This window comes from Pristiophorus japonicus, chromosome 7 (genome assembly GCF_044704955.1).
Source record: "Pristiophorus japonicus isolate sPriJap1 chromosome 7, sPriJap1.hap1, whole genome shotgun sequence".
NCBI lineage: Eukaryota > Metazoa > Chordata > Chondrichthyes > Pristiophoridae > Pristiophorus > Pristiophorus japonicus.
The window spans coordinates 222,630,151-222,654,697 of NC_091983.1; the positions used below are offsets into that span (position 1 = coordinate 222,630,151).

Sequence of the window (24,547 nt, forward strand, 5' to 3'; positions counted from 1 at the left end):
AGAGGTATTGGGGTTTAGGGAGGGAATTCGAGCTTAGGGCTTGGCAGCTGAAGCCAAGGCCGGCAATGGTGGAGTGATTAAAATCAGGGATGCACAATAGGCCAGAGCTGGAGGAGTGCAGAGATATGGGGCTCAATTTGCCCCAATGCCGCTTTTTGGCGTATTACAAAAGTTACGCCCGTTTCTTTGGCCCCGACTACTCCAAAAAAAAAAATAACTTGCAAGTTCCCCCGTTCTAATTTTTAAAACTGGTGCCACGCAGCCTGTCCTTTAGCTTCGGGGGACGGAGCCTAATGTCTGCGCTGAGGTCTGGAGGCCAGTGCAAAGAGAAGTGGCAGGACCTTGGTCAAACAGTTAGTGTAAGGGGGATCTAGGGGTATGGCGGGAAAGCAGGAATGGGGTACTGAAGTTGTATGTTCAGCCATGAACTCATTGAATGGTGGTGCAGGCTCGAAGGGCCTATTTTCTATTTTCTATGTTTCTATGTAATATTTTCATTTATTCACTGGAATTGCAATTGCAAATGTGACCATCTGTATATGTCCCACCCAGCAGAAAGACACCCTCTCTAAAAAGTTATATTTTCATCTTTGCAGAGGAAGGTGGCACTCAACAAAAGGGAAAGAACTCGAACAAGAGGAGGCCCGGTAAATCTGCACCCACTGACACCATTGGAAGAAAGGGTCGCTGCTTTGATGGGGAAAAGCAATCACCACTGCACAAGCTGGGCCCACACTTGAGGGAGAGGGCAAGTCCTGCAAATTCCACAGTCTGGCTTTGCTAAATGTTAAATACTGCATGGGCTAACCATGCTTCGGTTCATGGGGATGTCTCCATCAGCTACGCTTCGGTTGATGCAATGTGCTATCATTCATCGTGGTCCTTCAAATGAGCCTGCTGCCTGCGCTGTGTGAGCTACTCATATCACCCACCCTGCCCCCTCCTCTGCTGCTAACCATTTGTCTGTTCGGTTATATTTTGCAGGACTTGATGCCAACCCCGACTAGGCTGAAGCCGATGCAGATGATGATTCCAACGCGAACGAGCCTGAAGAGGAGATGATGGATGAAGCCCACACTGTTGTACTCACTCTGGAGGTGCAGGTGCTGCCCATTGAAGTGCCAGCCCCTTTCCTAAGTGGTACAAGTGTTGGGACATTTCATGGTTTCTTACTGTCCGAGGCTGTGGGTCCCAGTGGGATGCAGCGAGGCACACCCAGGGTGAGGAGGGGAAGGAGAGCTCATAAGAACATAAGAAATAGGAACAGGAGTAGGCCATATGGTCCCTCGTGCCTGCTCCGCCATTCAATAAGATCATGGCTGATCCGATCCACTTCCCCGCCCGCTCCCCATACCTTATCGTTTAAGAAACTGTCTATTTCTGTCTTAAATTTATTCAATGTCCCAGCTTCCACAGCTCTGAGACAGCGAATTCCACAGATTTATAACCCTCAGCAGAAATTTCTCATCTCTGTTTTAAATGGGCGGCCCCTTATTCTAAGACCATGCCCTCTAGTTCTAGTCTCTCTCATCAGTGGAAACGTCCTCTCTGTATCCACCCTGTCAAGCCCCCTCATAATCTTATACGTTTTGATGAGATTGCCTCTCATTCTTCTGAATTCCAGTGAGTAGAGGCCCAACCTACTCAACCTTTCCTCATAAGTCAACCCCCTCATCCCCAGAATCAACCTAGTGAACCTTCTCTGAACTGCCTCCAAAGCAAGTTTATCCTTTCGTAAATATGGAAACCAAAGTGTTCCAGGTGTGGCCTCACCAATACCTTATATAGCTGTAGCAAGACTTACCTGCTTTTATACTCCACCCCCTTTGCAATAAAGGCCAAGATACCATTGGACTTCCTGATTCACTTGCTGTACCTGAATACTATCCTTTTGTGTTTCATGCACAATACCCCCAGGACCCACTGTACTGCAGGACTTTGCAATCTTTCTCCATTTAAATAATAACTTGCTCTTTTGATTTTTTTCTGCTAAAGTGCATGACCTCACTTTCCAACATTATACTCCATCTGCCAAATTTTTGCCCACTCATTTAGCCTGTCTGTGTCCTTTTGCAGATTTTGTGTGTCCTCCTCACAATTTGCTTTCCCACCTATCTTTGTATCGTCAGCAAACTTGACTACATTACACTTGGTCCCTTCATCCAAGTCATTAAATAGTTGAGGCCCCAACACCGATCCCTGTAGCACCCCACTAGTTACAGTTTGCCAACCGGAAACTGACCCATTTATCCCGAATCTTTGTTTTCTGTTAGTTAGCCAATCCTCTATCCATGCTAATATATTATCCCCCAACCCCATGAACTTTTATCTTGTGCAGTAACCTTTAATGTAGCACCTTGTCGAATGCCTCCTGGAAATCTAAATACACCACATCCACTGGTTCTCCCTTATCCATCCTGCTCGTTACATCCTCAAAAGGCTCCGACAAATTTGTCAAACATGATTTCCCTTTCATAAAACCATGCCGACTCTGCTTGATTGAATTATGATTTTCCAAATGTCCTGCTACGGTTTCCTTAATAATGGACTCCAGCATATTCCTAATACGTTACAGCATCTGCATTTAAATGTTAACTTAATTTACTGGCAGACACGCTCACTGAGGAATTTTAGTAGATGAAGGTCTTGCTGTCTCTGAAGGCAGAAAAGTCTCATGAGTAGACTCAATCTACAGCAAGATTCTGCACTAATTGGCTGGTTTCACAGGCACAGAAACCATTCAATTAAATATTTCTCTGCACTGACACTGCAGCATTTTCCATTGGTCTAGCCAACCCCTCATCTGCCACTTTTCTTTTTCTCCGCCACCAAAAATGATATTCACCCCATCTCTCCTTAAGGTACTGAACTCTCGACAGGGATGTTGGCAGCCCACAAGCGCCTTACTGAAATGTCCCAGACACAGTATGTGCACAGACCACTTTACCATGGCAGGCCACATCGTTCGCATGCCAGACACGAGACTCCCAAAGCAAGCGCTCTACTCGGAACTCCTTCACGGTAAACGAGCCAAAGGTGGGCAGAGGAAACGTTACAAGGACACCCTCAAAGCCTCCTTGATAAAGTGCAACATCCCTACTGACACCTGGGAGGCCCTGGCCAAAGACCGCCCTAAGTGGAGGAAGAGCATCTGGGAGGGCGCTGAGCATCTCAAGTCTCATCGCCGAGAGCATACAGAAATCAAGCGCAGGCAGCGGAAGGAGCGTGTGGCAAACCTGTCCCACCCTCCCCTTCCCTCAACGACTATTTGTCCCACTTGTGACAGGAACTGTGGTTCTCATATTGACTGTTCAGCCACCACAGGACTAATTTTAAGAATGGAAGCAAGTCTTCCTCGATTCCGAGGGACTGCCTATGATGATGATTACCATGGAGAGCGTGACAACCAAGCTCAATCCTGTCCTCATCCAATATTCAGACATGTGCATTTTCCGCTTAGGAGTCACTGCGTAATGATTAGAAGTGATCCTCAACTCCGAGGGACTGCCTATGATGATGAATGGTTAGAAGTCGGGATCCTGGCTGACTTTAAACACACCAAGGTCAGCAATGCTCACTCAGCACAAGAGCAGGAGTAATGGGACATTTCAACTAGTGTGGTTTTGAGCAACATTGGGCAGTCCCTATGTCCATTAAGCCATCAGAAGGGCTCTATTCCCTATTTTTAAGAAAATAAACTCTTTCTTCTCCCTTCTCCCCACCCTGGATGATCTGCTCCCCTGCCTCCGTAAATGTTGCCAAACTGGGCTGCTCGACTCACCATCTTCCCCCAAATCATAGGAAGACACTTTACAGGAGGCGGCTATTCGTGCCTGGACTTTTTTTCCTGCCCGTTCTCCCCATCCCTACAGCCCAGGTATATAGCCACTCCCCTGTCCGAGTCTGGGTATATCCCAGGTAAATATACAACGGAGATCAAACTAAGGTGCATCTGGTACTGGTAACTTGTGGTAAATGAAGATCCAAGACTGTATCAAGAAGATGCTACAAGACCTGATCTACTGAATGCAGTAGATACTCGTACATAGTTTGCAACACATTTTTGATGCAGAAACAATCCAGAGTTTTCAGCAAGAATTGATTCCAGGAAATCAAAACCAGGAGGCACTTACAGTTCAGAATAAAATGAACTTCATGAGAATATAGTATAAACAAATCAGCAGATTTGCAAAACTGACACCTGCGCCCTTCAATGAGATCATCACATACCTACACACACAGTGCATAGCCACATGGAGTGACAGGGAACTACCAACATACAGTGCCAGCTCTGGGGAGGCCCACAGATAATAAGCAGAGCAAACCCACTCAGCCCTTCAAGCAGACATTGAACCAACTCAGGAAGAGCTAGTGTGAAGAAAAGGTCTAAATTCTCAGCCCTCACCTTATACAGTGAATGTCAGCCACAGCTTTAAACAAAATTCAGCCAGTCAATCCAATTAAAAATATTTAATGTTATGCTGGATTGACCAGTTATTTGTGCTTTGAATTCGACCTGCCATAACACCCCGCCCCCACCCTCCTTCAGCTCTTGAAGGGTCCACAACTGAAACATTAACCATCAGTTCTCTCCATAGATGCTGCCTGACCATCAGTGTTTCCAGCATTTTGTTTGTTGCATTAAACTGAGGAGCTACCTTCCTGCCCAGTTGGATAGAATAGACCCAATGGCACTTGGAGTTTTGAAATGAAGCAAGGAGTTCTCCTAGTGTTTCAACCAAAGCTCCTCCCTCAACCATCAAAAACAGATTAACTGGTTCAATCATTGCTGTTTATGAGACCTTGCTGTGCACAAATTGTCTGCAACATATGTCTACAAAGCAACAGTAACTACACTTCAAAGATAATCCTTCACTACGCTATGGGATATCCTGAGGTTATGAAAGGCACTTTACAAATAAAAGTTATTGCGTCTGCCAGGAAGTGACAAAAATACACAGTATTTTGTGCAGAAATCCTGACTCCCAATTCTATTACTAAAATTCATTAAGTTTAAAAATGAAAGTATACCCAGTAGATTTTTTTTGCTAGCAAAACCCCCAAAAATAAAGGTTGGGTAAAAGCCACAAACACCATGCGATTTAAGGTTTCAATGCCAAAAATTGAATTCAGCTACATTTATAATTTTGCTTTCTCCATTAGGCTAAAGTGTATAATTTCATTTTAATATCTACCCCTCCACCGCCAGGGCACAATGGCTGCAGTATGTATGATCGACAGAATGCACTGCAGCAACTCACCAAGCTTACGTCAATGCCAGCACCACAACCTATACCACAGAGCTAGACAAGAGCAGCAACATGCAAAAACAATCAGCTCCAAGTTCCCCGTCAAGTCACACACCATCCTGACTCAGAAACATAGAAACACAGAAAATAGGTGCAGGAGTTCGCCATTCGGCGCTTCTAGCCTGCACAACCATTCAATGAGTTCATGGCTGAACATGCAACTTCAGTACCCCATTCCTGCTTTCTTGCCATACCCCTTGATCCCCCGAGTAGTAAGGACTACATCTAATTCTTTATTGAATATATTTAGTGAATTGGCCTCAACAACTTTCTGTGGCAGAGAATTCCACAGGTTCACCACTCTCTGGGTGAAGAAGTCTCTCCTCATCTCGGTCCGAAATGGCTTACCCTTTATCCTTAGACTGTGACCCCTGGTTCTGGACTTCCCCAACATTAATAAGAACATAAGAATTAGGAACAGGAGTAGGCCATCTAGCCTCTTCGCCATTCAACAAGATCATGGCTGATCTGGCCGTGGATTCAGCTCCACTTACCCGCCCGCTCCCCATAACTCTTAATTCCCTTATTGGTTAAAAATCTATCTGTGATTTGAATACATTCAATGAGCTCGCCTCAACTGCTTCCTTGGGCAGAGAATTCCACAGATTCACAACCCTCTGGGAGAAGAAATTCCTTCTCAACTCGGTTTTAAATTGGCTCCCCCGTATTTTGAGGCTGTGCCCCCTAGTTCTAGTCTCCCCGACCAGTGGGGACAACCTCTCTGCCTCTATCTTGTCTATCCCTTTCATTATTTTAAATGTTTCTATAAGATCACCCCTCATCCTTCTGAACTCCAACGAGTAAAGACCCAGTCTACTCAATCTATCATCATAAGGTAACCCCCTCATCTCCGGAATCAGCCGAGTAAATCGTCTCTGTACCCCCCCCCCCACCCCCAAAGCTAGTATATCCTTCCTTAAGTAAGGTGACCAAAACTGCACACAGTACTCCAGGTGCAGCCTCACCAATACCCTGTACAGTTGCAGCAGGACCGCCTTGCTTTTGTACTCCATCCCTCTCGCAATGAGGGCCAACATTCCATTCACCTTCCTGATTACCTGCTGCACCTGCAAACAAACTTTTTGGGATTCATGCACAAGGACACTAGCTCCTTCGAGCCAGAATTGAACCAGCGACCTAAGGATGACTTTGCTGAGTATTACCACTACAGTCCTCTGCTCTACCAACTGAGCTATCGAAGGGAAGCGCCTTAGCCTACTGCACCTGGTATTCCCAGGCAGTCTCCCATCCAAGTACTAACCAGGCCTCAGTCTGCTTAGCTTCTGAGATCAGAAGGGATCAGGCTTTTTCAGACTAGTTGTGTGGCGCAATGGTAGTGCGTCTGACTTCAGATCAGAAGGTTGTGTGTTCAAATCACGTCAGGGTCACTGTATTTTTAGAGCCTGGATAGCTCAGTCGATAGAGCATCAGACTTTTAATATGAGGGTCCAGGGTTCAAGGACTCTAAAAGAGTTTCATGCACAAGGACCCCCAGGTCCCTCTGCACCTCAGCATGTTGTAATTTCTCCCCATTCAAATAATATTCCCTTTTACTGTTTTATTTCCCCCAAGGTGGATGACCTCACATTTTCCGACATTGTATTCCATCTGCCAAACCTTAGCCCATTCGCTTAACCTATCTAAATCTCTCTGCAGCCTCTGTGTCCTCTACACAACCCACTTTCCCACTAATCTTTGTGTCATCTGCAAATTTTGTTACACTAGAAACATAGAAACATAGAAAATAGGTGCAGGAGTAGGCCATTCGGCCCTTCTAGCCTGCACCGCCATTCAATGAGTTCATGGCTGAACATTCAACTTCAGTACCCCATTCCTGCTTTCTCGCCATACCCCTTGATCCCCCTAGCAGTAAGGACCTCATCTAACTCCTTTTTGAATATATTTAGTGAATTGGCCTCAACAACTTTCTGTGGTAGAGAATTCCACAGGTTCACCACTCTCTGGGTGAAGAAGTTCCTCCGCATCTCGGTCCTAAATGGCTTACCCCTTATCCTTAGACTGTGACCCCTGGTTCTGGACTTCCCCAACATTGGGAACATTCTTCCTGCATCTAACCTGTCTAACCCCGTCAGAATTTTAAACGTTTCTATGAGGTCCCCTCTCATTCTTCTGAACTCCAGTGAATACAAGCCCAGTTGATCCAGTCTTTCTTGATAGGTCAGTCCCGCCATCCCGGGAATCAGTCTGGTGAACCTTCGCTGCACTCCCTCAATAGCAAGAATGTCCTTCCTCAGGTTAGGAGACCAAAACTGTACACAATACTCCAGGTGTGGCCTCACCAATGCCCTGTACAACTGTAGCAACACCTCCCTGCCCCTGTACTCAAATCCCCTTGCTATGAAGGCCAACATGCCATTTGCTTTCTTAACCGCCTGCTGCACCTGCATGCCAACCTTCAATGACTGATGTACCATGACACCCAGGTCTCTTTGCACCTCCCCTTTTCCTAATCTGTCACCATTCAGATAATAGTCTGTCTCTCTGTTTTTACCACCAAAGTGGATAACCTCACATTTATCCACATTATACTTCATCTGCCATGCATTTGCCCACTCACCTAACCTATCCAAGTCGCTCTGCAGCCTCACAGCATCCTCCTCGCAGCTCACACTGCCACCCAACTTAGTGTCATCCGCAAATTTGGAGATACTACATTTAATCCCCTCATCTAAATCATTAATGTACAGTGTAAACAGCTGGGGCCCCAGCACAGAACCTTGCGGTACCCCACTAGTCACTGCCTGCCATTCTGAAAAGTACCCATTTACTCCTACTCTTTGCTTCCTGTCTGACAACCAGTTCTCAATCCATGTCAGTACACTACCCCCAATCCCATGTGCTCTAACTTTGCACATCAATCTCTTGTGTGGGACCTTGTCGAACGCCTTCTGAAAGTCCAAATATACCACATCAACTGGTTCTCCCTTATCCACTCTACTGGAAACATCCTCAAAAAATTCCAGAAGATTTGTCAAGCATGATTTCCCTTTCACAAATCCATGCTGACTTGGACCTATCATGTCACCTCTTTCCAAATGCACTGCTATGACATCCTTAATAATTGATTCCATCATTTTACCCACTACCGATGTCAGGCTGACCGGTCTATAATTCCCTGTTTTCTCTCTCCCTCCTTTTTTAAAAAGTGGGGTTACATTGGCTACCCTCCACTCCATAGGAACTGATCCAGAGTCAATGGAATGTTGGAAAATGACTGTCAACGCATCCACTATTTCCAAGGCCACCTCCTTAAGTACTCTGGGATGCAGTCCATCAGGCCCTGGGGATTTATCGGCCTTCAATCCCATCAATTTCCCCAACACAATTTCCCGGCTAATAAGGATTTCCCTCAGTTCCTCCTCCTTACTAGACCCCCCGACCCCTTTTATAACCTCTGTCCCCTCTTCCAGGTCATCTATGTATATTGTAAACAGTTGTGGTCCCAGCACCGATCCCTGTGGCACACCACTAACCACCGATTTCCAACCCGAAAAGGACCCATTTATCCCGACTCTCTGCTTTCTGTTCGTCAGCCAATTCTCTATCCATGCTAATACATTTCCTCTGACTCCGCGTACCTTTATCTTCTGCAGTAACCTTTTGTGTGGCACCTTATTGAATGCCTTTTGAAAATCTAAATGCACCACATCCATCGGTACACCTCTATCCACCATGCTCGTTAAATCAAAGAATTCCAGTAAATTAGTTAAACATGATTTCCCCTTCATGAATCCATGTTGCGTCTGCTTGATTGCACTATTCTTATCTAGATGTCCCGCTATTTCTTCCTTAATGATAGCTTCAAGCATTTTCCCCACTACAGATGTCAACCTAACCGGCCTATAGTTACCTGCCTTTTGTCTGCCTCCTTTTTTTTTTTTTTAAAACAGAGGCGTTACATTGGCTACTTTCCAATCCGATGGTACCTCCCCAGAGCCCAGAGAATTTTGGTAGATTATAACGAATGCCTCTGCTATAACTTCCGCCATCTCTTTTAATACCCTGGGATACATTTCATCAGGACCAGGGGACTTGTCTACCTTGAGTCCCATTAGCCTGTCCAGCACTACCCCCTAGTGATAGTGATTATCTCAAGGCCCTCCCTTCCCACATTCCCGTGACCAGCAATTTTTGGCATGGTTTTTGTGTCTTCCACTGTGAAGACCGAAGCAAAATAATTGTTTAAGGTCTCAGCCATTTCCACATTTCCCATTATTAAATCCTCCTTCTCATCTTCTAAGGGACCAACATTTACTTTAGTCACTCTTTTCCGTTTTATATATCGGTAAAAGCTTTTACTATCTGTTTTTATGTTTTGTGAAAGTTTACTTTCGTAATCTATCTTTCCTTTCTTTATTGCTTTCTTAGTCATTCTTTGCTGTCGTTTAAAATTTTCCCAATCTGCTAGTTTCCCACTAACCTTGGCCACCTTATACGCATTTGTTTTTAATTTGATACTCTCCTTTATTTCCTTGGTTATCCACAGCTGGTTATCCCTTCTCTTACTGCCCTTCTTTTTCACTGGAATATATTTTTGTTGAGCACTATGAAAGAGCTCCTTAAAAGTCCTTCACTGTTCCTCAATTGTGCCACCGTTTAATCTGTGTTCCCAGTCCACTTTAGCCAATTCTGCCCTCATCCCACTGTAGTTCCCTTTTAAGCATAGTACGCTTGTTTGAGACACTACTTCCTCACCCTCAATCTGTATTACAAATTCAACCATACTGTGATCACTCATTCCGCGAGGATCTTTTACTCGGAGATAGTTTATTATTCCTGTCTCATCACACAGGACCAGATCTAAGATAGCTTTATCCCTTGTAGGTTATGTAACATACTGTTCTAAGAAACAATCCCATACGCATTCTATGAATTCCTCCTCAAGGCTATCCCGTGCGATTTGACCAATCGATATGTAGGTTAAAATCCCCCGTGATTACTGCCGTTCCTTTTTCACATGCCTCTGTGAATGTATGTGGAAGAATCATGAAAGGGTTAATAAAATGGTTCTAGGAATCAATAAGAAAATAAGAAAAGACAGACTTGGTTTCCCGTGAGAAAGTAGTGGACAAAGTAGCTTATGTGACCATCACTGATAAACAAGGGTTTATGGCCATGACTTGATAAGGTGCACATTTGCTTCGCGTGATTAAGCCAAGTTATCCTAACACGTAGGAGGTTTTGGTGTCCCTGAGCAATTCTGCTTGTTGCAATTCCGTTCGTAAAAGCATAAAGTGTTCTAAAGATAAACAGGCTGTCAATTCATGAAGCCCTAGTAACACACTGTGATTGATAAAGCGGGCCATACCTCCTCTAGTTTGTAAGAATAAAAAGGATGCGTCTGTGAGGATAGGCAGACCTTTTGTCTGCCTGCCCCGGAATCTGTAGACTCTGTGCTGGCAGTTTGGTAACAGGTCCGAAGCTGCTTCAATAAAGACGTAAAGATTGAAGGTATCTGACTCGATTATTGTCGAATGCAGCTGACCACCCGAACTAGGACTCAACACCTCCATTATTCCCCTGATTATTGCCCGCCCCACCATGAAGTTATTATTTGGGGGCCTATAAACTACGCCCACCAGTGACTTTTTCCCCTGACTATCTCTAATCTCCACCCACAATGATTCAACATTTTGTTCATTAGAGCCAATATCGTCTCTCACAACTGCCCCGATATCATCCTTCATTAACAGAGCTACCCCACCTCCCTTCCCCTCTTGTCTATCTTTCCGAATTGTCAGATACCCCTATATGTTTAATTCCCAGTCTTGGCCACCCTGCAACCATGTTTCAGTAATGGCCACCAAATCATACCCATTTGCAATGATTTGTGCTGTCAACTCATTTACTTTGTTTCGAATGCTGCGTGCGTTTAGGTAAAGTGTTTTAATACTAGTTTTTAAATCATGACTTTTAGTTTTGACCCCTCCTGCAGCCCCTTTATATTCATACATATTGTCCCTTCCTATCAACTTGTGGTTTACACTTACCCCAGTACTACTCTGCTCTGCTGCCTCCTGCCTTTTGCATTCTTTCTTGGGGTTCTGTTCATCTGAGCTCTCACCCACCCTAACTAGCCCAGAGCCCTCTCCTGGATTCCCATCACCCTGCCAAGCTAGTTTAAAGCCCTCCCAACCGTACTATCAAAACCACCCGCGAGAACATTGGTCCCGTCTCTGTTGAAGTGTAACCTGTCCGACTTGTACAGGTCCCACCTACCCCAGAAGCGGTCCCAATTGTTCAGGAAACTAAAGCCCTCCCTCCTACACCAACGGGAGAGCGGAGAGCACCAGTTCCAACTGCCCTTCCTTCATTTTTCATTGGGGTCAAAATCCTTCAATCCCCATGCCATTGTGGAAGTAGCATTGCCTTAAGGACTGCAGAGGTTGAAGGAGAAGGTCCACCAACACCTTTTCAGACAACTAGGGATGGGCACCAAATGCAGTCTTGCCAGCATTGACCACATCTCAAACAAAAATAAAAAAGTAATCTTCAGCAGTGAGCTTTCTATGGTTTGCAACTGCACAGTTTTAGTTAGTGACTTGAGAAATAACTTCCTACAGGATGTTTCCACTCATGGAGGAATCTCAAACTAGGAGGGCATAGTTTCAGTATAAGGAGTCGCCCATTTAAAACTGAGACAAGGAGGAATTTCTTCTCTCAGAGGGTTGCAAATCTGTGGAATTCTCTGCCCCAGAGAGCTGTGGAGGCTAGGCCATTGAATATATTTAAGGTGGAGTTAGACAGATTTTTGAGCGATAAGGGAGTAAAAGGTTCTGGGGGAGCGGGCAGGGAAGTGGAACTGAGTCCATGATCAGATCAGCCATGATGGTATTAAATGGCGGAGCAGACTTGAGGGGCCAAATGGCCTACTCCTGCTCCTAGTTCTTATGTTCTTAAAGAGAACATTGCTGCACCAGCTCCATGGTCCAGAACTTAAAGAAGGGTAACTTTGAAGGTATGAGGCGTGAATTGGCTAGGATAGATTGGCGAATGATACTTAAGGGGTTGACTGTGGATGGGCAATGGCAGACATTTAGAGACCGCATGGATGAATTACAACAATTGTACATTCTTATCTGGCGTAAAAATAAAAAAGGGAAGGTGGCTCAACTGTGGCTATCTAGGGAAATCAGGGATAGTATTAAAGCCATGGAAGTGGCATACAAATTGGCCAGAAATAGCAGCGAACCTGGGGACTGGGAGAAATTTAGAACTCAGCAGAGGAGGACAAAGGGTTTGATTAGGGCAGGGAAAATGGAATACGAGAAGAAGCTTGCAGGGAACATTAAGGCGGATTGCAAAAGTTTCTATAGGTATGTAAAGAGAAAAAGGTTAGTAAAGACAAACGTAGGTCCCCTGCAGTCAGAATCAGGGGAAGTCATAACGGGGAACAAAGAAATGGCAGACCAATTGAACAAGTACTTTGGTTCGGTATTCACTAAGGAGGACACAAACACCCTTCCGGATATAAAAGGGGTCAGAGGGTTTAGTAGGGAGGAGGAACTGAGGGAAATCTTTATTAGTCGGGAAATTGTGTTGGGGAAATTGATGGGATTGAAGGCCGATAAATCCCCAGGGCCTGATGGACTGCATCCCAGAGTACTTAAGGTGGTGGCCTTGGAAATAGTGGATGCATTGACAGTCATTTTCCAACATTCCATTGACTCTGGATCAGTTCCTATCGAGTGGAGGGTAGCCAATGTAACCCCACTTTTTAAAAAAGGAGGGAGAGAGAAAACAGGGAATTATAGACCGGTCAGCCTGACCTCAGTAGTGGGTAAAATGATGGAATCAATTATTAAGGATGTCATAGCAGCGCATTTGGAAAATGGTGACATGATAGGTCCAAGTCAGCATGGATTTGTGAAGGGGAAATCATGCTTGACAAATCTTCTGGAATTTTTTGAGGATGTTTCCAGTAAAGTGGACAAAGGAGAACCAGTTGATGTGGTTTATTTGGACTTTCAGAAGGCTTTCGACAAGGTCCCACACAAGAGATTAATGTGCAAAGTTAAAGCACATGGGATTGGGGGTAGTGTGCTGACGTGGATTGAGAACTGGTTGTCAGACAGGAAGCAAAGAGTAGGAGTAAATGGGTACTTTTCAGAATGGCAGGCAGTGACTAGTGGGGTACCGCAAGGTTCTGTGCTGGGGCCCCAGCGGTTTACATTGTACATTAATGATTTAGACGAGGGGATTAAATGTAGTATCTCCAAATTTGCGGATGACACTAAGTTGGGTGGCAGTGTGAGCTGTGAGGAGGATGCTATGAGGCTGCAGAGTGACTTGGATAGGTTAGGTGAGTGGGCAAATGCATGGCAGATGAAGTATAATGTGGATAAATGTGAGGTTATCCACTTTGGTGGTAAAAACAGAGACACAGACTATTATCTGAATGGTGACAGATTAGAAAAAGGGAAGGTGCAACGAGACCTAGGTGTCATGGTACATCAGTCATTGAAGGTTGGCATGCAGGTACAGCAGGCGGTTAAGAAAGCAAATGGCATGTTGGCCTTCATAGCGAGGGGATTTGAGTACAGGGGCAGGGAGGTGTTGCTACAGTTGTACAGGGCCTTGGTGAGGCCACACCTGGAAAATTGTGTACAATTTTGGTCTCCTAACTTGAGGAAGGACATTCTTGCTATTGAGGGAGTGCAGCGAAGATTCACCAGACTGATTCCCGGGAAGGTGGGACTTACCTATCAAGACTGGATCAACTGGGCTTGTATTCACTGGAGTTCAGAAGAATGAGAGGGGACCTCATAGAAACGTTTAAAATTCTGACGGGTTTGGACAGGTTAGATGCAGGAAGAATGTTCCCAATGTTGGGGAAGTCCAGAACCAGGGGTCACAGTCTAAGGATAAGGGGTAAGCCATTTAGGACCGAGATGAGGAGAGACTTCTTCACCCAGAGAGTGGTGAACCTGTGGAATTCTCTGCCACAGAAAGTGGTTGGGACCAATTCACTAAATATATTCAAAAGGGAGTTAGATGAAGTCCTTACTACTCGGGGGATCAAGGGGTATGGCGAGAAAGCAGGCAGGGGGTACTGAAGTTTCATGTTCAGTCATGAACTCATTGAATGGCGGTGCAGGCTAGAAGGGCTGAATAGCCTGCTCCTGCACCTTTTTTCTATGTTTCTATGTTTCTATTTAGACTAAGCCAGTTTTCAGTTCATACGGGAAAGTAATAAGCATGCACTGTAATCTGACTCCATCAGCATTCAGATTCTGTTCTGAATAACTGATCATTTTTAAAATGCGGGGTTTCTTGAGAACACAAGTCACTTACAATTCCGATACAATCTGAATCATAACCACAAAGAAAATAGCGTCATAGAACACTTCCAGAGCTAATGTTCTTTTAAAACCTCTTTAAAAGAAAAAATAATATAGAAGGACATGTTTGTTAAATTTGAGATCAATCAAAAAGGTTGAGTTTTTGGGGTAAGTAGCTTTTTTTGCCCAATATTCCCTGCTTCGTAGCCTTCATAAGAACATAAGAAATATGAGGAGTAACCATTTGTCCCCCTCGAGCCTGCTCCGCCATTCAATGAGATCATAGCTGAGCTTCTACCTCAACTCCACTTTCCTGCACTATTCCTTGATTCCCTTAATATCTAAAAATCTATCGATCTCAGTCTTGAATATATTCAAAGACTGAGCCTCTACAGCCGCCTGGGTAGAGAATTCCAAAGATTCACCACCCTTTGAGTGAAGAAGTTTCTCCTCATCTCCCCTTATGGCCGACCCCTTATTCTGAGACTAGACTCAGAATAGACTCAGACTCAGACTTATTCTGAGACTAGACCTGGTTCTAGACTCCCCAGCCAGGGGAAACATCCTCCCTGCATCTATCCAGTCAAGCCCTATAAGGATTTTGTATGTTTTGTATGATGTGGAATCTGTATGGATGGAGCTACGGAATACCAAAGGGCAGAAAACGCTAGAGGGAGTGGTGTACAGACCACCAAATAGTAGTAGTGAGGATGGGGACAGCATCAAACAAGAAATTAGGGATGCGTGCAATAAAGGTACAGCAGTTATCATGCCGACTTTAATCTACATATTGACTGGGCTAACCAAATTGGTAGCAATGAGGTGGAGGAGGATTTCCTGGAGTGCATTAGGGATGGTTTCCTAGATCAATATGTCGAGGAACCAACTAGATGGCTGACCATCCTAGACTGTGTGATGTGTAATGAGAAAGGACTAATTAACAATCTTGTTGTGCGAGGCCCCTTGGGGAAGAGTGACCATAATATGGTAGAATTCTTTATTAAAATGGAGAGTGACACAGTTAATTCAGAGACTAGGGTCCTGAACTTGGGGAAAGGTAACTTCGATGGTATGAGATGTGAATTGGTTAGAATAGACTGGCGAGTGATACTTAAAGGGTTGACGGTGGATAGGCAATGGCAAACATTTAAAGATCACATGAATGAACTTCAACAATTGTACATCCCTGTCTGTAGTAAAAATAAAATGGGGAAGATGGCTCAACCGTGGCTAACAAGCGTAATTAAGGATAGTGATAAATCCAAGGAAGAGGCATATAAATTGGCCAGAAAAAGCAGCAAACCTAAAGACTGGGAGAATTTTGTAATACAGCAGAGGAGGACAAAGGGTTTAATTAGGAGGGGAAAAATAGAGTATGAGAGGAAGCTTGCTGGGAACATAAAAACTGACTGCAAAAGCTTCTATATGTGAAGAGAAAGATTAGTGAAAACAAACGTAGGCCCCTTGCAGTCAGATTCAGGTGAATTTATAATGGGGAACAAAGAAATGGCGGACCAGTTAAACAAGTACTTTGGTTCTGTTTTCACGAAGGAAGACACAAATAACCTTCCGGAAATACTGGGGGACCGAGGGTCTAGTGAGAAGGAGAAACTGAAGGATATCCTTATAAAGCGGGAAATTGTGTTCGGGAAATTGATGGGATTGAAGGCCGATAAATCCCGGGGGCCTGATAGTCTGCATCCCAGAGTACTTAAGGAAGTGGCCATAAAAATAGTGGATGCATTGGTGATCATTTTCCAACAGGCTATCGACTCTGGATCAGTTCCCAAGGACTGGAGAGCAGCTAATGTAACACCACTGTTTAAAAAAGAGGGAGAGGTTAGCCTGACATCAGTAGTGGGGAAAATGTTGGCATCAATTATTCAAGATGAAACAACAGCACATTTGGGAAGCAGTGACAGGATTGGTCCAGGTCAGCTTGGATTTATGAAAGGGAAATTATGCTTGACAAATCTTCTGGAATCTTGTGAGGATGTAACTAGTAGAGTGGACAAGGGAGAACCAGTGGATGTGGTGTATTTGGACTTTCAAAAGGTTTTTGACAAGGTTCCACGCAAGAGATTGGTGTGCAAAATCAAAGCACATGGTATTGGGGGTAATGTACTGACGTGGATAGAGAACTGGTTGGCAGACAGGAAGCAGAGAGTCGGGATAAACGGGTTCTTTTCAGAATGGCAGGCAGTGACTAGTGGAGTGCCGCAGGTTTCAGTGCTGGGTCCCCAGTTCTTTACAATATACATTAATGATTTGGATGAAGGAATTGAGTGTAATATCTCCAAGTTTGCAGATGACACTAAACTGGGTGGCGGCATGGGCTGTGAGGAGGACACCAAAAGGCTGCAGGGTGTCTTGGACAGGTTAGGTGAGTGGGCAAATGCATGGCAGATGAATAAATGTGAGGTTATCCACTTTGGGGGCAAAAACACGAAGGCAGATTATCTGAATGGCGGCAGATTAGGAAAGGGGGAGGTACAGCGAGTCATGGTTCATCAGTCATTGAAAGTTGGCATGCAGGTACAGCAGGCGGTGAAGGCGGCAAATGGTATGTTGGCCTTCATAGCTAGGGGATTTAAGTATAGGAGCAGGGAGGTGTTAGTGCAGTTGTACAGGGCCTTGGTGAGGCCTCACCTGGAATACTGTGTTCTGTTTTGGTCTCCTAATCTGAGGAAGGACGTTCTTGCTATTAAGTGAGTGCAGCAAAGGTTCACCAGACTGATTCCAGGGATGGCAGGACTGTCATATGAGGAGAGACTGGATCAACTGGGCCTGTATTCACTGGAGTTTAGAAGGATGAGAGGGGATCGCATAGAAACTTATAAGATTCTGACGGGACTGGACAGGTTGGATGCAGGAAGAATGTTCCCGATAATGGGGAAGTCCAGAACTAGTGGACACAGTCTTAGAATAAGTGGTAAGCCATTTAGGACTGAGATGAGGAGAAACTTCTTCACTCAGAGTTGTTAACCTGTGGAATTCCCTGCCGCAGAGAGTTGTTGATGCCAGTTCATTGGATATATTCAAGAGGGAGTTAGATATGGCCCTTACGGCTAAAGGGATCAAGGGGTATGGAGACAAAGTGGGAAAGGGTTACTGAGGGAATGATCAGCCATGATCTTATGGTGGTGCAGGCTCGAAGGGCCGAATGGCCTACTCCTGCACCTATTTTCTATGTTTCAATGAGATCACCTCTCCTCCTAAACTCATTCCATCCAGTGTCAAATCCAATGTAGCACATTAAAATAAATGATCAAATACCAAAATTTGCATGCCGGGCAATACTTACAGCTAGGTATCATGTATCTAGAATTCTGCTGCTTGTGTAAAATTAAGGATCAGCAAACAAACAAAATCAGAACTCAGTCACCTGAATTTCAGACAGCTGCCTCATCAGTTGAGATGTGGATGAAGAGACCCAGTCAGAAATGACCCAGCAGAGTCAGGAGTTCTACCCAACCTGACCGAGTAGTCATGGGTGGACTTTGCATCTCTCAAAACTTAGGTGTAGGTTTCCCAGAATAATACTTAACTGGAGGAGGGCTAGCTTCAGTGAGCTGAAAAGGGATCTGGCCCAGGTGGATTGGAATTAAAAGTTGGTAGGCAAAATGGGAGGCCTTCAAAGAGGAGATGGCTCAGGTACAGAGGGGGAAAGGAAGCACATCCAAAACTAGAGCTCCCTGGAATAAAGAGAGAGTTAAAATGATAGAGAAAAGGGCCTTTGACAAATGCAAGGTTCATAATACAGTAGAGAACCAATCTAAATATACAAAGTAGAGGAGATTTAAAAGGAGGGAATAAAAGGGGCACAGAGAGAGTATGAGAATAGATTAGCAACCAACATAAAAAGGAATCCAAAAATCTTTTACAAACACAAAGGGTAGTCAAAGGAAGGGTGGGGCTGATTAGGGATCAAAAAAAGAGATCTTCTTGGAGGCATAGGGTATGGCTGAGATAATAACTCTAAATTAATACTTTGCATCTGTCTTCACTAGAGAAGAGGACATTGTTAATGTAGCTGTAAAGGAGGCAGTGGCGATATTGGATAGGATAAAAATCGATGGAGGAGATATCTAAAAGGTTGGCAGTCCTCAAAGTAGAAAAGTCACCTCGTCCAGCTGGGATGCAACCTAGGTTACAGAGGGAATAAGCATGGAAGTTGCAGAGGCTCAGACCACAATCTTCCAATCCTCCTTGGATATGGGGGTGATGCCAGAATGTTACACCCATTTAAAAAAAGGGGACATGGATAAACCCGACAACTACAGGCCAGTCAGCCAAACGGTGGTAGTGGGGAAATTTTGAAACACACTAATCTGGGACAAAGTTAACTGGCATTTGGAAAAGTATGGGCTAATAAATGGAAGTCAGCATGGATTTGTTAAAGGCAAATAGTGTTCGACTAACTTGATCAACTTCTTTAATAAAGTAATGCAGAGTTTGACAAAGTACCACATAAATTAGGCACATGGTATTAAAAGGGAGGCAGTCGCAGCATGGATACTAAATGGTCTTCGGGACAGAAGCAGAGTGTAGTGGTGAACAGTTATTTCAGACTGGAGAGAGGTTATACAGTTGTATTCCTCAGGCGTCGGCATTAGGACCACAGCTCTGTTTAATATATATATTAACTTCGACCTCAGTATATAAGGAACCATTTCAAAGTTTGTAGATGATACAAAACTCAAATGTAGTAAACAATGAGGAAAGTAACAGACTTCAGGAGAACATAGACAGACTGGTGAAATGGGCAGGCACATGGCAGATGACATTTAATTTGTGAATTGTGAAGTGATACATTTTGTTGGAGTGAGGCAATATAAACTAAAGGGTACAATTTTAAAGGGTGTGCTGGAACATGGAAACGGCAGTGGGGAGGAGGAGAAGAGGTGTATGTACACAAATGTTTGAAGGTGACAGGACAAGTTGAGAAGGCTTTTTAAAGAAAGCATATGGGATCCTTGGTTGTACAGGTATTAATAAGAGTATGAAAGCAAGGAAGTTATGCTAATCGTTATAAAAGACTGGTTAGGCCTCAGATAGTGTAAGTGTGTTCAATTCTGGGAAGGAGGTCAAGGCCTTCGAGAGGGTGTAGAGGAGATTTACTGTAATTGTAGCAGGGATGAGGGACTTCAATTATGTGGCGAGACTGGACTTATTCTCCTTCAAGCAGAGAAGGTTAAGAGATGCGATAGGTGTTCAAAATCACAAATGGTTAAGATAGAGTAAAGAATGAGAAAAGGTTTCCAGTGACAGAAGGGTTGGTAACCAGAGATCCCAGATTGAAGGTGATTGGTAAAAGAACCAGGAGGTGAGAAGAGGGAACTTATTTTACACAGCGAGTTGGTGTGATCTGGAATGCACTCCCCGAAAAAGAGTGTTAGAAGCAGATTCAATAGTAACTTCAAATAAACAATTGGGTAAACATTTGAAGGGGAAAAAAAAGTTACAGGGCTATGGGAAAGGAGTAAGGGACTGGGACTAATTTCAAAGAGCTGGCACAGGCACGATGGGCCAAATGGACCTGTTCTGTGTTGTATCATTCTATGACTCCAATCACAGACCACGTTCCATAATGTTCATCACTTCAGTCAGACAGCGTGAACGTGCTGAACCCAATCACATTCCAACGATTATCCTCTCAATAGGAGCTGGCTGCCAGTGCCAAATAATCTCAAATTACAACCCCAGCATTGCATGTGCCCAGGTAACGGGATCGCCAGCACAGACATGTCACCACCGTGTCAGTTTGTCATGTGCACCAAAGTGGCTGCATTCAAAAAGACAAGAGATCTACAGTAGGGTGAACAGTGCCAACCATTGTACACCCAATCTCAGTGGTACTCGGAGGGAGCTTTGCCAAGGTCAAGCTAGGGACAAGTAGGCTAGCAGCGAAAAATGTGTGTGAACAGCTCAAACTTAATACATTAACCCACAAGGTAACTAACACCAACCCTTTTTAGATATAGGCACATTTCATCAATTTAGAAAGACAACCATTTTAATTAAAAATGTTAAACGGACAACCACTTAAAATTTGTGCAACTACTGATGTGATAATTCACACACTGCAAGAGTAATGCTGAAGCAGATTTCGGCAACAGTCAATATCCCCCACCAGCATACTCGGTGCACTACCAGTCCCTGTTGAAGGGACAATAGGAATAGAACCACAATTTCTATAGAGTCGATAGCTTCTCTTGCAACCCACAAATATTCAGATCCCAGACGCTGTCGTGGGGCATTTACTTCCTTTGTGCTGTTGGCAGTGGGAACACAATATAAAAGCACCTCAACAGTGTCAAATCGCCTTTCAAGAGCAGTCGCTTTAAAAAAAAAATACATTAGTCCTTCATCTGGGCTCATGTAGTTTTGTTTAAATATTTGTTTAATAGAGAGTTCTAATTATGTGAAGTGAAGTACACGGGCTGGAGTTACCGAATGTGAGCAGCAGGTACATATAATGGAAACTAGATGAACACAAGAACAAATGAATCAACTTACACTTTATACATCCCAAGGACGCGCTTCACAACTAATTAATTGTTACATAGGCAAACACAGTAGACAATTTACACAGCAAGATCGCACAAATAACACGAATACAAAATGTTTCCTAGAGCTCCGATAGCTGCTCTCGTCACCCACAAAAATTCAGAACACAAATGCTATGGAAGGTACAATGGTGTTGATGGAGAGACAAATATTAGTCAGAATACCACAAGAGTTCCCTATTCTTCAAATGGTGCATGGGATCTTTTACATCCACCCGAGCAGGCAGAGGAGCAAATTGGCACTCATTCGAAGACGGCACCTCCAACAATGCAACACTCCCTCAGTACTGCACTGAAGTGTCAGCCTGGATTATGGGCTCATGAACCTGGAGTTGGGCTTGAACCCACAATTGCCTGACCCACAGGCAAGTGCTATCACTGAGCCAAACGGACACTTGAAGTAATACTGGTCAACATGTGTGCCAACTGTCCTGGTTCACGTTAACTTCTGATGTTGGCCTCATATGGGCCCAACCACTTTCCTACACTGCACCATTGATTGCTGAGTCTTCGTGACTCTGCACAGTGCAATTCCTTTGCCAAATCTTTGTCTTGCCAAAATTTACTAAGCCTCTTCAAAATTGTTGTTAAATCACTCCTTCCCCAATATTTTAACTCCTGCTCAGTGTCCATTTCTTCTCCTTCCCCAGCACAAAAGGTGTTAAATGCATTTTTTGCTGAGATAAGAGAGCTGGTTATGTTGGATGCAGAGGTCAACATGCATGGAAAGGCAAGGAAATGTTTCCAGTCTTTTGTTTCAACATCTTAACCTCCTCTGCTGTGGAATCCCTAGAGACAGAAGAGAGGCTGGGAGCTCATTACCATGTGAAACTTTGCATTGTTGGTTAATTTTATATGTTGTAAGAAGTCTGTGGGGAGTTGAATCTCGTGTGTTTATGTAGGAGCACGAAAACAAGGACAGGTGAGAAAAGATCAACTTGGGAGGAAATCCCGGAACGACAATTGTTTGATAAGGAGCAGTAGTCATTTTTTTTTAAATCCTGCATTTAGTCAGGGTACATAAACAAGAGCTCTCTTTAAAAATAAAAATCAGTATCTCCTGTCAGAGAGACGTTCAGTAAAGATGAAAAACTCCTTAGTATTTTCTGGAGTTTGGTGCTATTGATTCACTACAAAACGTCGTCCTCTAGCCTGAAAAAACACTCTGTAGCTAAAGCCTAGATTATTCTATCTGGAAACTATTATAATTTGCGTTCTTTTATTCAGAAACTTGTATTTTGTATTCCTAGCCATGTAGGGAAAATGGACAGAATTCTAAGGCAGATTATTTAATGTGATGTCTGGCTTGCTGAGAAAATGCCTAATTTCGAACCTTTCTGTGCTGTAAATACCACGTAATTCTGCGTTTTCAGCGATTGTGATTTGGCTGACTTGATGAAAGCAGTTCAGTCGTGAGAACGTTTGTAAAATACACTCAGCTGACTACAAGGAGACACAAGTTCCCCTCCAAGTCACATACCATCCTGACTTGGAAAAATACTGTCGTTCCTTCGTCGCTGGGTCTAAATCCTGGAACTCTCTCCCTAACAGCACTGTGAGAGTACTTTCACCACACGGACTGCAAGCGGTTCAAAGCGGCAGCTCACCACCACCTTCTCGAGGTCAATTAGGGATGGGCAATAAATGCCGGCCTTGCCAACGACACCCAAATCCCATGAATGAATAAAAAATAAAGAATATAGAAACAACAAAAAGTACCGATTAGAATTGGTCGGATTAATAATGAAAATTCAAAGTGTCGAATCCCCTTTGACACCAGTCGCGCAAGAGCTTTTGGGGGGGGGGGGGGGGGCGCGAACATAAATGATAAAGAAGGGAAATTAACCAAATGTCAGCATGCCACATGCTCAATCAACATTCAGGCAAAGGCTCTTTAAAAGAAACTGATTGTAATACTCTCTTCTCCTTAATTGCTCAATCATATTACCAATTTGCTAATGCCTCAAAAAAAAGAACAGGGCACACCACAAGAATTAGTTTACACATCCATGCAATATAAACACAAACGTAGATGCAGAGAGGATGTTTCATCTTGTGGGGGAATTGAGAACTCGGGAGCAGTTTCAGAATAAGGGGTGGCCCATTTAAAATGGAGGAGGAGGAGGAGGAGGAATTTCTTTTGAGGGTTGTAAATCTGTGGAATGCTCTGCCCTAGAGAGCTGTGGAGGTTGGGTCATTGAATATATTTAAGGTGGAAATAGACACATTTTTGAACGATAAGGGAGTCAACGGTTATGGTGAGCGGGCAGGGAAGTGGCGTTGAGGCCAAAATCAGATCAGCCACGATCTTATTGAATGGCGGAGCAAGATCGAGGGGCCAAATGGCCTACGCCTACCCCTATTTCTTATGTGCTTATGTTCAACAAACAGCACTAAAACAAATCCATTATAAAAATAGTGTATAACTTATGGTTTAATGCAAAATAAAGGTTTATTTTAAAATACAATATGGCTATAGTTTGCAATTGCATTGCAGCACTGTAAAGGATAACAGAGCACATTTAACATATAGACATATTGGGTTTATAATACTAGGTCTGATCTCAGGTATATAAATCATGATTACAGTTGCATCTTTTACCAACCAAACCTAGTTCAGTTAGCCAATTTTAGCCGAGATGACAGTAGGGGTACCGCAACTGTTTTTTGATGTTACTGGGGTGGGGGGGAAAGAGAGGGAGGGAAAAATGTTCTTTATCCTAATTTCTATCCAATGATCTCGATTGTAAAAACAGCTGTATATGTTGCCATCCCACCTATCCAAGCAACACTCAGTCCAGGCTCTCTCAGTATAATGGAAACTTTGCAGAGGCATACGGGAACTGCCCGAACTGGTACAGGCATCACAAGTCACTGCCTTAATACACAAGACAATAAATCAGGGAAAGCCACCAATAAACATAGCATCGTAGAACAGCAATAATTAAAGCTTCTCATAAATCAGGATTGGCTTCATTTTGTTTACTTATGGGCATCAATGTAGGAAACGGGAACGAGGTGTAGTATTTGGCACATCACGACGAATATTTAGGAGGAAACATATTTAAACTGATACTGTCATGTTATGTGGTACAGGTACTCGAAATTCTTTAACTCATCATTTTCACCACCACCAATACTCCAGCAAAGTGAACAGTTCAACATGCTCTCCCCAGACACAATCCATACAAAAGGATAGTATGCAGTTACAGCACGTGGTCAGGAAGGTCAATGGAATCTTGGCCTTTACTGCAAAGGGGATGGAGTATAAAAGCAGGGAAGTCTTGCTAGTTAGACAGGGTATTGGTGAGGCCACACCTGGAATACTGCTTGCAGTTTTGGTTTCCATATTTACGAAAAGATATAC

General features: G+C 43.9%; 2 protein-coding genes, 1 non-coding gene and 1 pseudogene across 8 annotated transcripts in view; 1 reads left to right on the forward strand and 3 right to left on the reverse strand.

Moving 5' to 3' along the window:
* Window positions 1-24,547, reverse strand: part of LOC139267477 (CSC1-like protein 2) — a 297,646-nt gene that overhangs the window by 226,004 nt on the left and 47,095 nt on the right. The gene's annotated exons all lie outside the window — the stretch shown is intronic.
* Window positions 1-24,547, forward strand: part of mrpl14 (mitochondrial ribosomal protein L14) — a 271,243-nt gene that overhangs the window by 185,676 nt on the left and 61,020 nt on the right. The window lies entirely within an intron of this gene.
* On the reverse strand, window positions 6,419-6,511 carry trnay-gua (transfer RNA tyrosine (anticodon GUA)). The gene is made up of 2 exons: window positions 6,475-6,511; window positions 6,419-6,454 (listed from the first exon to the last, which is right to left on the reverse strand). It is a non-coding gene; the product is annotated as a tRNA-Tyr (tRNA).
* LOC139267533 (5S ribosomal RNA) lies at window positions 6,522-6,636 on the reverse strand (annotated as a pseudogene).